The sequence below is a fragment of the Thunnus maccoyii genome, chromosome 22 (assembly GCF_910596095.1).
Source record: "Thunnus maccoyii chromosome 22, fThuMac1.1, whole genome shotgun sequence".
NCBI lineage: Eukaryota > Metazoa > Chordata > Actinopteri > Scombriformes > Scombridae > Thunnus > Thunnus maccoyii.
In genome coordinates this window covers 26,430,504-26,445,469 of record NC_056554.1, presented here as the reverse complement: position 1 = coordinate 26,445,469, position 14,966 = coordinate 26,430,504, and the positions used below count along the sequence as shown (strand labels likewise).

Genomic DNA, 14,966 nt, shown 5'->3' with positions numbered 1-14,966 from the left:
GAAAGAGACGTTGGACAATGTGGCGTGGTGAGATGGATTGAAGGTGTTGGAAGAGGCGGTGAACTCAGAGCAGCACAGGAAGCTGAAAAAGGCTAGTAAGAACATGGACTCCAAGGCTTTGTCTATGTAGGGAGACATGTAGCCTATACAGAGGGCGTGGATGCTACGGGCCAAGAGATCTGACGTGAAGGGTGAATGGGGTGTAGGATGTAGTTCAGCCTTGCGGAGACCTTTTATCAACATGTTTATATGCGAGTGGGACAAGGCCGGACACGGTGCTCCTGAAATCAGTTTGACGAAGAAGTTGATTCCGCTGAGGTAGGCCTGTATGGTGGAAGACTTGATCTTAAGTTGAGTGTGGGAGGACGTAATGAAGCAGGAGACGGTCAGAACATCCAGTGAAGGGAATGGAAGTCCGTGGGAGGCGTGGAAAGCTTTGAAGGAATTCCAGCCAGTTAGGTATGATGAGAGTGTTCAGGGGGTGACGCTGTTGAGGATGGTGTCCCATGAGGTGGTGGCCAGATGTTCCAGCTGCGGGGTCAGTTGAAATTTGTGGCTGAAAACGGAGGGACTGGGGTCAGAAGAGGGTTGGAGGTTAGAGCTAGTTGTCTGAATTTCTGAAACAAGAAATGAGAGAGTGAATCAGTAATTGCATTTTTGTGATCTGGGGGGTGGTGTGCTTGGATGAGGAACTGGTGCTGAGCTGAAACCAGTGTGAGCTTTTGCATGAACTGCATGATGTCCAGAATGTGTGATCGGCCTTTGCTGAGGATGTCGACGATGGCACTGTTGTCGGAGTAGATGGCAATGGTCTTCTTAGGCCATTCGTGCCCCCAAAGGATGGCAATGATGAGTATTGGGTACATTTCGGAAATAGCGGAGGAAGGGTGAGAGAAGAAAAGCTGGGTGGCCATTTGGCTGTGAACCACCTGCTGCCGTAGTAGCCACCGAAGCCGACCGAAGAGGCCACGTCCATGTACAGCTGGATGTCATGAGCCTCGGTGATGTGGTCCTCATAAAAGAAGGAGATACCATTCCAAGAGGAGAGGAAATGGTGCCACAGTTTCAGTTCCATCTTGCATGCATTGTCGAGCGTGATGTGGTTGTGAATGGATGGGACGGTGGTGGCTTTGGGGAGAAGGTGTGACAACAAGGATTGGCCCCGCGGGATGATGCGGATGGCGTAGTTGAAATGGCCCAGCAGCAAAAGCAATTGGCACTTGGTGCATATGTCGGCCAGAGGAAAATTTTGAATGAGTAAAGAGATACGGTGGAGTTCCTCGGTATGCTTGGAGTGTAATGGAGTTTTAGGAATTCCAGAGACGTGCTTGGGCCCTCTGTTTACTCTGGAGAGAGAGGAACGCCAAGATCCATACATAGCCCTAAGCAGAAGCCCACAGTTCACCACCAACCCGTTCATGTTTCAAACAAGTTCTCCCCAATCAGCGACACACCTGCTGAGAAACAAACTCTGATTATTGGCAGCTCCATAGTGAGAAACATGAAGTTAGCGGCACCAGCAGCCATAGTCAAATGCATTCCTGCGGCCAGAGCAGGCGACAGAATCAAATTTAAAACTGATGGCTAAGAATAAACGTAAATATGGTACGATTGTCATCCATGTCGGCGGTAACGACTCCCGATTATGCCAATCGGAGGTCACCAAGATTAATGTTGAGTCGGTGTGTACATATGCAAAGACAACGTCGGACTCCGTAGTTTTCTCTGGACCGCTGCCTAATCTGACCAGTGATGACATGACGTATAGCCGCATGTCATCATTCAACTGCTGGCTGTCGAGGTGGCGTCCAGCAAACGATGTGGGCTTCATAGATAACTGGCAGACTTTCTGGGGAAGACCTGGTCTGGTTAGGAGAGACGGCATATATCCCACTCTGGATGGAGCTGCTCTCATATCTAGAAATATGGCTGAGTTTATTAGTAGACCAAAACCATGACAACCCAGAGCTGAGACCAGGAGGCAGAGCTGCAGTCCTACACGCTTCTCTGCGCTTCCATTAGAGCAGTTACCCACCCAAAACCACATAGAGACTGTGTCTCTCCCCAAAACCACATAGAGACTGTGTCTGTCCTCAAAACCACATAGAGACTGTGTCTGTCCCCCAAACCACATAGAGACTGTGTCTGTCCCCCAAACCACATAGAGACTGTGTCTGTCCCCAAAACCACATAGAGACTGTGTCTGTCCCCCAAACCACATAGAGACTGTGTCTGTCCCCCAAACCACATAGAGACTGCTTAAATCCATTAAATCTAAAATAAGCAAAAGAAGAGTCATTCATAAAAATCTAAAACAAATTAACACCACGTCTGCAACTGTTCAACAAAATAGGAGAATTAAATGTAGACTCTTAAACATTTGATCATTATTATCTAAAGCTGTATTAATAAACAATCTAATCTCAGATCATCATATTGATTTATTTTGTCTTACTGAAACCTGGCTGTGTCATGAAGAATATGTCAGCCTAAATGAATCCAGAGACACTGGCCGAGGAGGAGGAGTTGCAGTCATTTACAACTCAAGCCTAATCATCAACACTAGACCTAAATTTAATTATAACTTATTCGAAAGTCTTGATCTTAGTCTCTCAGCCAACCTGGAAAACTTTACAGCCAGTTCTATTTGTTATAGTGTACCGTCCTCCTGGCCCGTACTCTGAATTCCTATCTGAATTCTCAGAGTTTTTGTCGCATTTAGTCCTTAGTACAGATAAAGTAATTATAGTAGGTGATTTTAATATTCATGTGGACGTCGATAATGATAGTCTCAGCACTGCCTTTATCTCATTGTTAGACCTAATTGGCTTCTCTTGGAGTGTAAATAAACCCACTCACTGTCTTAATCACACCCTCAATCTTGTGCCGACTTACAGCATCAAAATTTACTGATTTATCCACAAACTCAAGAACCCTAGAAGCAGCCATGAAACCTGACATACATTTGGACTGTTTTTCTCTAATTGACCTTTCTGAACTAACTTCAACGATTTCTTCATCCAAACCTTCAACCTGTCTCTTAGACCCCATCCCAACTAAGCTGCTTAAGGAAGTCTTACCCTTAATAAGCACTTCCTTACTAAATATGATCAATCTGTCTTTAGTAACAGGCTATGTACCACAGTCCTTTAAAGTAGCTGTAATTAAACCTCTTCTTAAGAAGCCTACTCTCGACCCAGGTGTCTTAGCCAACTATAGACCTATACCTAACCTTCCCTTTCTCTCTAAGATCCTTGAGAAAACAGTCGCCAAACAGTTACGTGACTTTCTAGATAACAATATGTAGAAGGGTTAGTCTCGCCTTCACCTCACTTTTACCTGCCTAGCCCTGCGTAGTCACTTTTACCTGGCTGGTCACGGCCACTTATGTCACTTCCCCTTGTTAGTATGTTACTTTCCATATAAGGGAAACGCCAATAGCGCAATCAGGTCCCATTCAATTACCATCCGGACACATTATAAATACTCATTGAATACACACACAGAGAGAAGTGTTTTCCCATCGCATGCGGCAAAGTGCTATAGTGATCAGCTGGCAGACAGAGAGTTCAGTCTTTCTGTTCGAGGTGCAGACAACCCCAGCTTTTGAACACCCAGATCCGTGGGAGACAGATTTCACTTGTAGAGGTAAACACTAATAATTGTTGTTGTCGTTTCCTGTGTAGTGCTGTATCGAAAATGATGAGTTCTCTGTTATTTAGGGGTCCAGTGCGGAGGAGCAGTTGAGCTGTGCCATAATTGGCCGGGGTTATCATGGTAGAGGTAGGATGAAACAATTGAGCATATCATGTTGAGGGCCACGGTCGGATATTTGAGATTGTTTTTTTGATTTTTCTTTTTCTTTTCTTTTAGGATAGTTTGCTACTGTTTTGCCTGTAGTTTTTTTGTTTTTTTCTTATTACTGTTTCTCTTTTCTTTGTTTCTTTTGTTTAGTTATATTTATTGTTGTTTTTTCCTCTTTTGGTTTAGTATATTTTGACTGATTGTAGGATTGGTTGCCTTGTGTTATCCGATGAACCCACTGCGCCTGAAGGACCTCGTCAGGTGTATTAATGCTGTCTCTGTGCCCCTTTATTTAGCTTCAGATACCCGGGCTGTACTGTTTGGGGGCTCTAGCCGTATGGCTTGTGGTGCACCTGCATGCAGATAAGTATTACACGGCACCTAGGGGTGTTAGTTTGGTGTGTGTGTGCGTGTGTGTTTGCAGTGGTGGCAGTGCTGTGAAGGCACATGGTGATATAGTCGTGGGAAAAAGTGGTTATCTTGTACCAGTGAGCCTGGCTTGTTAATCATATGTTTTTTCTGGTTTTCCTTTAGAGTAGGAGTATTTTGAATATATATTTTTTTATTATATGCACAGACACAGCATGATTGCAAGGGTGTGTGAGGCACTTTAACTCTTAAATACCTACTTGGCAGATATTAACTTTATTATATTAATAAATTGATCTCTGGTTGTATTACAACGCCACTGTCATTTTTATAAATTGATCTTTTTAAATAAATTTTGATACAATTGGACTCGAAGCCACGTCTCTGTTTAATCTTTTACACTTATCTGTGTGCTGACCTGTATAGAGTAGGTGGTCTTGGGGGAAGCCCGGGTTAATGTGGGATTAGCCTTACCCTCCAGTTAGGCAGGTCACAAAAAGTTTATTTGAGGATTTTCAGTCAGGATTTAGAGGCATCATAGCACAGAGACAGCACTGGTGAAAGTCACAAATGACCTCCTAACTGCATTGGACAAAGGACTTCTCTCTCCCTCTGTACTTGTCTTGTTAGATCTTAGTGCTGCATTTGACACAATTGACCATCAAATCCTTTTGCAGAGACTGGAACATTTAATTGGCATTAAAGGAACTGCATTAAGCTGGTTTAAGTCATATTTATCAGACTGATTTCAGTTTGTACATGTTAATGATGAATCCTCCATGATGGCAAAAGTTAGACACGGAGTTCCACAAGGTTCTGTACTTGGACCAATTCTACTCACCTTGTATATGCTTCCTTTAGGTAATATTATTAGGAAACACTCCATAAATTTTTATTTTTATGCAGATGATACCCAAATATATTTATCAATGAAGCCAGATGAAACCAATCAGTTAATTAGACTCCAAACATGCCTTAACGACATAAAGACCTGGATGACCTGCAATTTTCTGCTACTAAACTCAGATAAAACTGAAGTTATTGTGTTTGGCCCTAAACACCTTAGAAACACATTATCTAATGATAAAGCTGCTCTGGATGGCATTACCCTGGCCTCCAGCACCACCGTAAGGAATCTGGGAGTTATCTTTGATCAGGATATGTCCTTTAACTCCCACATAAATCAAATCTCAAGGACTGCCTTTTTTCACTTACGTAATATTGTAAAAATCAGGCACATCCTGTCCCTAAAAGATGCAGAAAAACTAGTTCACGCATTTGTTACTTCTAGGCTGGATTATTGCAATTCCTTATTATAAGGCTGCCCTAACAAGTCTCTAAAGACTCTCCAGCTGGTCCAGAATGCAGCTGCACGTGTTCTGACTAAAACTAGAAAAAGAGACCACATTTCTCCCATTTTAGCTTCGCTGCATTGGCTTCCTGTAAAATCTAGAATAGAATTTAAAATCCTTCTCCTAACTTACAAAGCCCTTAATGGTCAGACACCATCATATCTTGAAGAGCTCATAGTACCGTATTATCCCGCTAGAACACTGCGCTCCCAGTATGCAGCTTACTGGTGGTCCCTACAGTCTCTAAAAGTAGAATGGGAGGCAGAGCCTTCAGCTATCAGGCTCCTCTTCTATGGAACCATCTTCCAGATTGGGTCCGGGGTGCAGACACCCTCTCTATGTTTAAGAGTAGGCTTAAAACTTTCCTTTTTGATAAAGCTTATAGTTAGGGCCGACCAGGCTCGCCTTGGATCAGCCCTTAGTTATGCTGCTATAGGCCTAGACTGCTGGGGGACTTCCCATGATGCACTGAGCTCCTCTCTCCTCCTCCTCCTCTCCATCTGTATGTATTCTTTTACTATTAATGCATGTTACTAACTTGACTTCCTCCTCAGTGTTCTTTGTGCCCCATAAACCATGCTGACATGTTGGCGTCCTTCTTCTGTCCTTCACCAGCTGTTCCTGCTGTTGCTGTTGTTGCTGTTTGTTGCTGCTAGTCATGTATCTGTTGTTGTTGTTGTTTTTGTTGTTGCTGTTCTGCTTCTCTGTGTCCCCACCCCCCCACCCTCTTCTCTCTCTCTCAACCCAACCGGTCAAAGCAGTTGGCTGCCCACCTAGAGCCTGGTTCTGCTTGAGGGGAGTTTTTCCTTACCGTTGTTGTCAAGTGCTGCTAATGGGGGGAATTGTTGGGTGTCTCTCTCTGTAAATTAAAGAGTACAGTCTAGACCTGCTCCATGTAAAAGTGCCCTGAGATGACTTTTGTTGTGATTTGGTGATATATAAATAAAATTGAATTGAATTGAATTGAATCGGTGTATGCAGAAGTCATGGTGGTAAGACCGTATGACGAGGGTGAAGATGGTGGCGTAACCACGAGGAAGTCATCGAGTAGGTGAATGTAGTTGTTGGAAAGGATCCAGCGGAGGGCCTCTGACAATGAGTCAAAGATTTTTGGGCTGCTCTTGCAGCCGAAGGTCAGACGCATGGCGAAATAGTATGCACCCTTCCGAAAGAGGGTGGGTGGATGGGGAGGACCTTGAAAGCACTTGTGATGTCCACCTTGGACAACCAGGCTCCTTGACCTGCGAGGCGGATGAGGGAGATGGCATGATCTATAGTGGTGTACTGCATGGAAAAGTCCGGGCTGGGAATCAGGCTGTTGATGCTCAGGACGGTGGGACCATGGGGGGACGAAAGGTTGATGATGAGCCTCTTCTTCCCAGAGTTCTTCCGCGTTGCCACTCCAATTTGACTGACCCTGAAAGATGGGAAAGGAGGGCTGGAGAATGGGGGATGGAAATGGTGGGATGTGACTGATGGTGCTGCTTAGGCCCACTCTTGTTGGTGCCGTCTGTGTGGCTGTTGTAGTTGGTGCTGGTGGGGGAGCAGCTGAGGTGGCTAGAAGTGAAGGGACAGCAGAGATAGGAGCCGGAAAGGAGGAAGGGATGCAGGGATGGAGGGATGTATGTGCACGGGATGTAAGTGAAGCTAAAGAAAAAGTAGGTGGAAAAGGTGGTTGTGGGGCAGAGAAAGGCTGTGCAGTGTTATGAGCAGCCTGGCCTTCAGAAAAGGCTGAAGTGGCTGAAGAAAAAGGTGTGCATTGGGCGGAGTGATGTGCCATGACGTCAAATGAACACGACGCTGGGAGCCCAGAAGATCACGAAAGATCGACAGGAGAGAGTGTTTTCCTGCAGGGAGTTTGTGCACAATTGGAAAAGTCTTGCCTTATTGTCATTGCGATGCTGGCTGAGGACGTGCTTCAAGCGAGCAGTGGTCCGATCAGAGATGTTTGGAGCCAAGGCATGGTCGGTGCGCTGGTGGCGGAGAGAGCACTGCACGCGGTGGCTACTCCTGTTGGGTGGGCTCGGGATCTTGAGTGAGACTGTGATGGGCGCCGGGAACGAGCAACATCCCTTGGACGCCGGATATGGGACCTTCCCCTGGAGCCACTGGGAAGCAAGGGCTCGATAAAGCTGGCGTCAGCGGAAGATGGGGACTGAGAGGCCCGAATGATGGAGATTGACGAGTGCAAACGAGGCTACTCGAAAGATCGGACGCTGGGAGATGGACGTCAAACAAGTCCTCGTCCAATGCGTTGAGGAACAACTCGAGATCCATTTTTCGGTAAGTAAGGAGTGTTTTCACGATGTGAGTGTGTCACAGAGTGCTTGCAAACTGGGACAAAGGGGAGAGGAGCGGATGAGTTGTGCCTAAATACTCTGTGAGTTATGTACAAGGCATGGTCTTTGTTCCCAAACTTTGTTTATAAATCTATTAACTTCATATATGTCCAGATAAACAACTTAATATGTGTTCCAAAATGGTTCAACCAATGTCCTGTCCGGACTTTGTTAAGTTATACACGTTGTTAAGTTATACATCTTAACAACCTGTCACTTTCAATATAATCCAATAATAAACTAGAAAATGCAATTTCTGTAGAAATTGTGTGTGATTGCTGAAAGCGAATTTAGATTGCATAACTGGAAGCTGAACACTATTGAAAAATCTAGCAAGATTAAAATCAGCAATGGGTAGAATTGAACCTGCATCCTCATAAGACAGACATGCTATGCACTGAGCTAACATGCCACACAGCAATTCCAGGCCAGATTCTGCTATTTAGTCTGTCAATTGCATGAAATTGACAAAAAAGCAGTTCAGCTCAGCTCATTAAGCAGATTGACATCACCTGGACTCCTTCATCTCTACTGAGCTCTGCCCTAAGTGGGACTTGAACTCACAACCTTTGGATCTAAAAGGAGCTGAGAAGTGACATGATCTTTATAATCGGAAAAGATATACTTAATAAGAGTAGCAATCCACATTTTAGGTAAGAATGTTAATGTAAGCTAAAGGGGAATTGACTTATGGTACATGATAGAGATGGAAAGCAACTTTGTACATGACAGCATTATGAGGAGCACTGCAGTGGGCAAGTATTGAACACACAACCTTGTCATCTAAGAGATAACTGATCATGAGAGCAGTGTTCTAAACCACTGAGCCAACAGACATTCCCAGTAATGAGAGGAAAAAATCTCCATTTTGATGAGGAAAATGTATTTGTCTTAAACTAGAGCTTGAAGCCCAGAGATGTGTACATCATTAGTGAAAGCAAGACTAGTTTAACATGAGAATGAATGATATGTGTAAAAAGTGTTTGAAGGAAGAGAGAATCTGTAAGTTTATGAAACTGCAGTGAGAGGAGACACACATCCTGCAGACTGTATTGCAGTCAATGAGAACATGACAGGGACTCTCTATTAATTACGGTTCAGATCTCAAAAACTATAAGTCCTATATGAAATGTATTTACATTGTGAGAGAGAGGAGGCTTGTGGCAACATACTGAGGCAAGATATGTGCTTGAGGAGTTAAAATTGTGGGAGTGACAGCAGTTTAGAAAAACATTTCTGGTCTAAAATTATCTGTGCTCTCCACTGTGCCTGATCACATGACACACTGGTGAGACCTGGAAAAGTCTGAAAAACCCCTGACTTTGGGCTTAAATTGCTGAAAAACTACAAAAGATATCACTAAACAATCTGATAACTTTGAAAAAAAAGCTTTGTGAACATTTTACAGTTTGAATGGCGTCTGTACGATAAGGGACTTCCAAGCAGTTGAGTGTCAAAGTGACCAAGGTCCCAACTCAGTTGGACGGTTCGTCCCATAGACTGCCATTATAAATTTTAATGTTTTAAAAAATTATATAAAATCACTGAAACATGTTACATTTCAGAAAAATACAAGCACACATCTGCTGAATGAGTTGCATAGACTGATGTTTGAATGGTTTTTATAGCACAAAGTGTGCAGCAGTTGAAACGCGGCAAAAAACGTACAGAAGACGGAATAAGAATAAAGAGTGAGAAGAACAATGTGTGGTTGCTTCCAGCAATCACACGATGATATATAACCAAACATATGAAATATCTGAGTTAATACAAGACATGAATCATTTTTACAGAAACAGAAGATAAGATGAACAACAGAAAAAGATGATCATCAAAAGTACAACTTCTTGTAGATAATCTTACAGTTTGAAATCTTTCAATTCCACTTGATGCACTTTTCTCCAGTTTCCACTGACGCTGCAGCAGGCTAATGCTAATGCTAACGCTAACTCATCTGAACTCTGTGAGGAAACAGGCTCTAAATCACTGAACTCTTCATCAACATGTCAACAACGTTGCAGATCATACATGCCAAAATAAAAACAAACTAACCCAACAGCATTATTTCCCTTCCGTTTCTGTCCTCTGGTTGCTTTTCAAAGTGAGCAGCACATCCTCAGCTCTCATGGTGAAGAGACATGCTTCACTCATATCAAACATGAATGATCAAAAGTATGAAGATAATATATATACGATGAAGATATGTGAGTCAATAATAAACCCGTTGTAACTTTTATTTACCCAGATAAAGGTCACATCATTGCTAAACTGTTGAAAAGCCCAGTGACATTGATTCTTTTGAGGACGTGTCTTTAGGACGATCTGCTCTCAACCAATTAATGAATAAACATAAAAGGTTTTGTATGAAAAATACAAAACATAATAGCCATCGACGTTTGTACAGTGAATGAAGTGTTTGAAGTGTTTTTGAAGCTCTACTGAACATGAAAAGGACGACGTGATGTTTGCTCACGACAGTTTTTAAACCAAAATTGGACAAAATATTCATTAGAAGGAGAGACTGACACAAACATGTGCACATCTGTTTTCCATATATGTGCACACATCCACTACAAAGCAATTTGACTTGAGTTTAATTTTTTTGCGTTTCATGTGCATGTTGCTGTTTTTGGTGTCTGACTGGAACCATTTTTGGCCGGAGACACAACGTCGCTGTCTGAACAATTTTTGCTGGGTAGTTTGGACATGTTGGCTAACGCTCTCATCATGGTATCTGCTGCAGCTGTTGGCTGCAGTGAGGCCTCATTGTCCTGCAGACATTAAGCCTGGTTTGTTTGTTCACTGAGACAGTCTTTGCATGAAGCTTCCTTGATATGAGGCATGTTGACTAAATGCCGTTCATATGTTGGGTAAACCAACTAGATACAACCTCTGTAGAAACTCATTAAATCTAAAATAATGCACAAAGGGATGACTCTGTACCTTAAATTTTTTTGAAATTCATTCCCTTTTTTGCGGACACCAGTTCAATGCCATAATTGTAAGATACTGGAGAAACACTGGAAACTTTTGTGCTTTGAGAATTTGAAATTACATTAAAATGAGTGTCCTGTGGAGCTCCCTAGTAGCCTGCTGGTTAAAACACATAACTGCAACATCTGTGGTCCCCACTCTACCATGTTTACTGTCTCTCTGCACCTCAGCTGGCAAAGCAAATTAAGATCGACAGATACTAGATAAATCCCAAAGGGAAATTAGGGATTTAAAAAAAAAGAAAGAGTGAACCCTTACCAAAAAAACATGTGAGTTATCACATGTGAAGTGCTGTTTAAGTCACATGTGATTTAACATGTGAAACATTCAGGGGCACATGTGGTTTTCGGACAAACATAAACATTGGATTTGTGAATGTTTATCCAGACTTCATCATAGTGATATAGTCTGGATAAACATAAAACACAAATCAACTCAAAAATTAAATGAAAAAGACATCTAAATTTACACACTCCCTATAACCTCAGATATTGCATGATATTAACAGTTTTCTTCAGTATCAAAAGTAATCCAGTTACTGTGAGAACAGGAACCTCTCATAGCTAAGATATAACATTTCAACAGGTAAAACATTTCAAGGATACAACATTGCCAGATGTAACTGACTCACTGACTCAGTGGCAACATTATACTTCCTGCTTGCATCCCCCAAAGCATTTTGAAGGACTGTATTTGCTAAACTCAGAGAATGAAAGAATAACAGTGACATAATCCATTAATACTTCTTCACCATTGTTTTTATATCCCTTGAACGCTGACACTCTCCTCTTTCTTCATTCATATACAGATATTTAATGTTCTGAAAATGTGGGGACATACAGGCAAAAAACACCCAAAAAACATTTAAAATTACATGAACAATTCATTTGAAAACTGCCATAGACCTAACCTAACCAAAACAATAGCCTTAGATTAAAACTGTAAAATAGAAAACTGTAACTCCCTCATGTAGTCACTCCTGTGGTGGAAACTGCCTTCCCATGACGAATGTACCAGTGAGTGTGAGTGTGCAAAGATAACATTATGCCAAATAAGAGACAGTTCCCAGGGAGTTAGCAAGAAGGCTAATCTGTGGTGTAGCATTTTCTTTTTTTGTGTGAAATGATTAAAGCACGTCATAATTAAAAAATGAGGTGGAATCTAGAAAATAAGCTCCACAATAGGAGGGGTTATGACGGATATAAAATATCATGTTTTATGATTTTGCATTAGGTTCTTTGTCCCGGGATGAAGGCCTCGGTTTGCTCTGTATTTTTCATACACAGTAAACCTATTCACGTTGAACTCTACCAGCTTCAAGTGTATTTTTTTGAGTCTCTCTCTTATAAATTTTGAGTTTTGTGTTGAGTTGTGTGTAATCTGAACAGTTATTGACCCATTTGAAGATTTTTTCCTCGACATGGTGAGCTGTGCCAGGAGAGTGTCAGAGGCTACTGACGTTCACGCGGGGCGTCTGTTGACCAGAACCAGTGTGCCCACTAGTAGAGGTAAGCAGAATCTTTTACCAAATCTGCTAAATTGTTGTTTCTGGCTTCAGACTGTGTCTGCCCGGGCTGCAGGTAACTAACACCTCTCCTCTAAAGAACCTAATATTATGAAGTTGTGTTTTAAGTAGGATTATCAATAAAACACTAGTAAAAATTAATAGAAGCAATTAATTGAAAGACTGATGAATCGGAATCACATGGTATCTCCATCCTTGACCATTCATTAAGTGTCTGAATCTGGAAGATTGAAACATTGTGTGATAGAAATAAATAAATAAATAATCAAATAGAAAAAGGGAGTGAACTGTGTTTTCACTTGACGCTGAAAAGAGTTCAATGTGATGTATGCATGTGTTGGTAATGCTTTCTGTGTGTGTGGAGTAAAGCTTTGCACAAGTCAGCAGCTGCTGTGATGTGAGACCTTGAGATACTATGAACAGTTGATAATAGTGATTTAAGGGAATTTTGGAGTTTAAATGTGAGATTGTGTTGGTTGTATAATAACCAAATTATGAGTATATAACTGCAACAATGTAATAGTTGCAGAACGTATGAGTACAGATAAAGTAAGAGGGGACAATTGCTAGGGAGCCCAAGGGGACGGCAATTTATGAGAATAGTCTAAGATACTGCTGTTACGGAGCTGCATTCAGATCAGATAGAATCTGCGATAACACCATAATCAGGGCTGAATATAGACAAAAAGCTTATGTGTTGTTTGTATGTTGTGGTGTCAAATAGATGAAGTGCACTATTATATGATTTTGTAAATAACATGTTGAGCTCAGTGTAAATAATATTTGTTGTTGTAATTGTGCGTAGAATAATAGTGATCAAATGCCTATTCATTTATTTGGTGATATTGATTGTATGCACTATCAATGGCTTGGTGAAAATATTCTAGATCAAAGTGTCTATACCATAATTGAAGTGATTGAACACACCACACAGTTGGTACGACGAGGTTGCATTAGTCTTCTCCAACGAGAGAGAAGGATAGTGAAAAGAGAGAAGTCTAGTAAGAGTTGTTTAATCTGTGACTGTGTAGATGCGCTGAGACTGAAACACAGTGGAGGAGTATAGCAGCAACGGAGAGACGCCACTCTCTCTCTTTTTTTTCTTTTTGCTGCAGCCTCTGTGTGAGTGTAAAGGCGGGGTGATAACAGTGCGGACATAGAGGATACACAGATAAAAGGTACTGGAGCACACTTTTCTTTTTTTGCAGGAAAGGATATAAATAGACAATAGAGGAGTGGAGTGTCACTAAGGTGCTTTATCTAAATTAAATAAATTTAAAATTGTGATAAATTACTAAATGGACTAATTTGAGTTCACAATCTTTAGAGAAAGGATCAGCTGAACAACAAGCTTTCTCTCCAAAAATACAAGATGATTGTATTTTTGTTTGTGTTTGGACATTTGTATAATTGTTACTGATGATGTGATGGATTGTACAGTGTTTACAACTGCTTCAACAAGTAACAATGTTTAATGCTTTCTTTATGTCTCCATGTACCTCTTTCTCCAGAGAAAATTTCCACAACAGACTACAGTCATACAGTCAACAAACAGACGTTCAAGCCTCACAGCCTCTGCCCATACATGTGCATGTCTACTAACCAGTGGGTAATTACAGACCACAGCAAGGGTGAAGAAGACCAGTGATGGGAGTGGGCCCCGGCCAGAGAGGGGGCTGGAGAGGCCGATCACAATCTGCTTAATATGGTTGACCACCACTCAACCAACGAGAACACAACGAGGCCCAGGGATGCCCAATGACAACCTCTGGGATGTCACCAAATGGGACACAGGCAAAGAGACTGTCCTACCAAACCCTGGAAACTGTGGGTACAAACACAACTGAACAAACCCATAGACCCAACATTACCTCTTCACTGTATTTTAAATTTTACAGTGACCTATCAGACAAAGACTGTGAAGAATGTTGGGATGAGCTCATGAACAAACACCAAGTTCATCTGGTTACAGAAGACATCTATGGGGGGCCACAAGGAGCAGCTGCTGCTGTACAACTGCCAGAACATCTCACACAATAGTTTCAAGTCAAAAACTCCACACCATGTGACTTTGATGATTGAAAAAGGATTTGAATCACATCAACTGGTGAAATAAGCCCAGCAGGAGCACACACGGTCCCCCAGAGTGAACCCTTACATCCACATCTCAGCAGACAAATAGCTCATTAGGATATAAAACAAAACAGGAGATCAGGGAATAGCTGACAGAGTGATAGTGGATGACAAACCAGCCACACTGATAGCATACAGTGCAGAACAGGTGAAGTTGCAGCAAATACCAGACTGTTTGTAGTATTGAAAACAGCACCCCTCAGGGCAATGATTGAAGCAACAGGGCAAATAAATAGTTCAGCACAGTTGCAGGGGACAGACAAAGCCGACGACGTATTTAAAGCCATTAAAGGGGAACTGCAATTAGTACCAACATTTGGCACCCTAATTACAGTAAACCTTCTCACCTGTATGTGGCAGAAAGGTCAGGATATGCAAATGCAGTATTAATGCAAGACACGCCTACTGGCAAACAACCACTAGCCTACTATAGCACCAAGCTAAATGATA

At 42.0% G+C, this 14,966-nt stretch overlaps 1 pseudogene; it reads right to left on the bottom strand.

Moving 5' to 3' along the window:
* Positions 1-539: 539 nt before the first annotated feature.
* Positions 540-7,802, bottom strand: LOC121889069 (annotated as a pseudogene).
* Between the last annotated feature and the right edge of the window lie 7,164 nt (positions 7,803-14,966).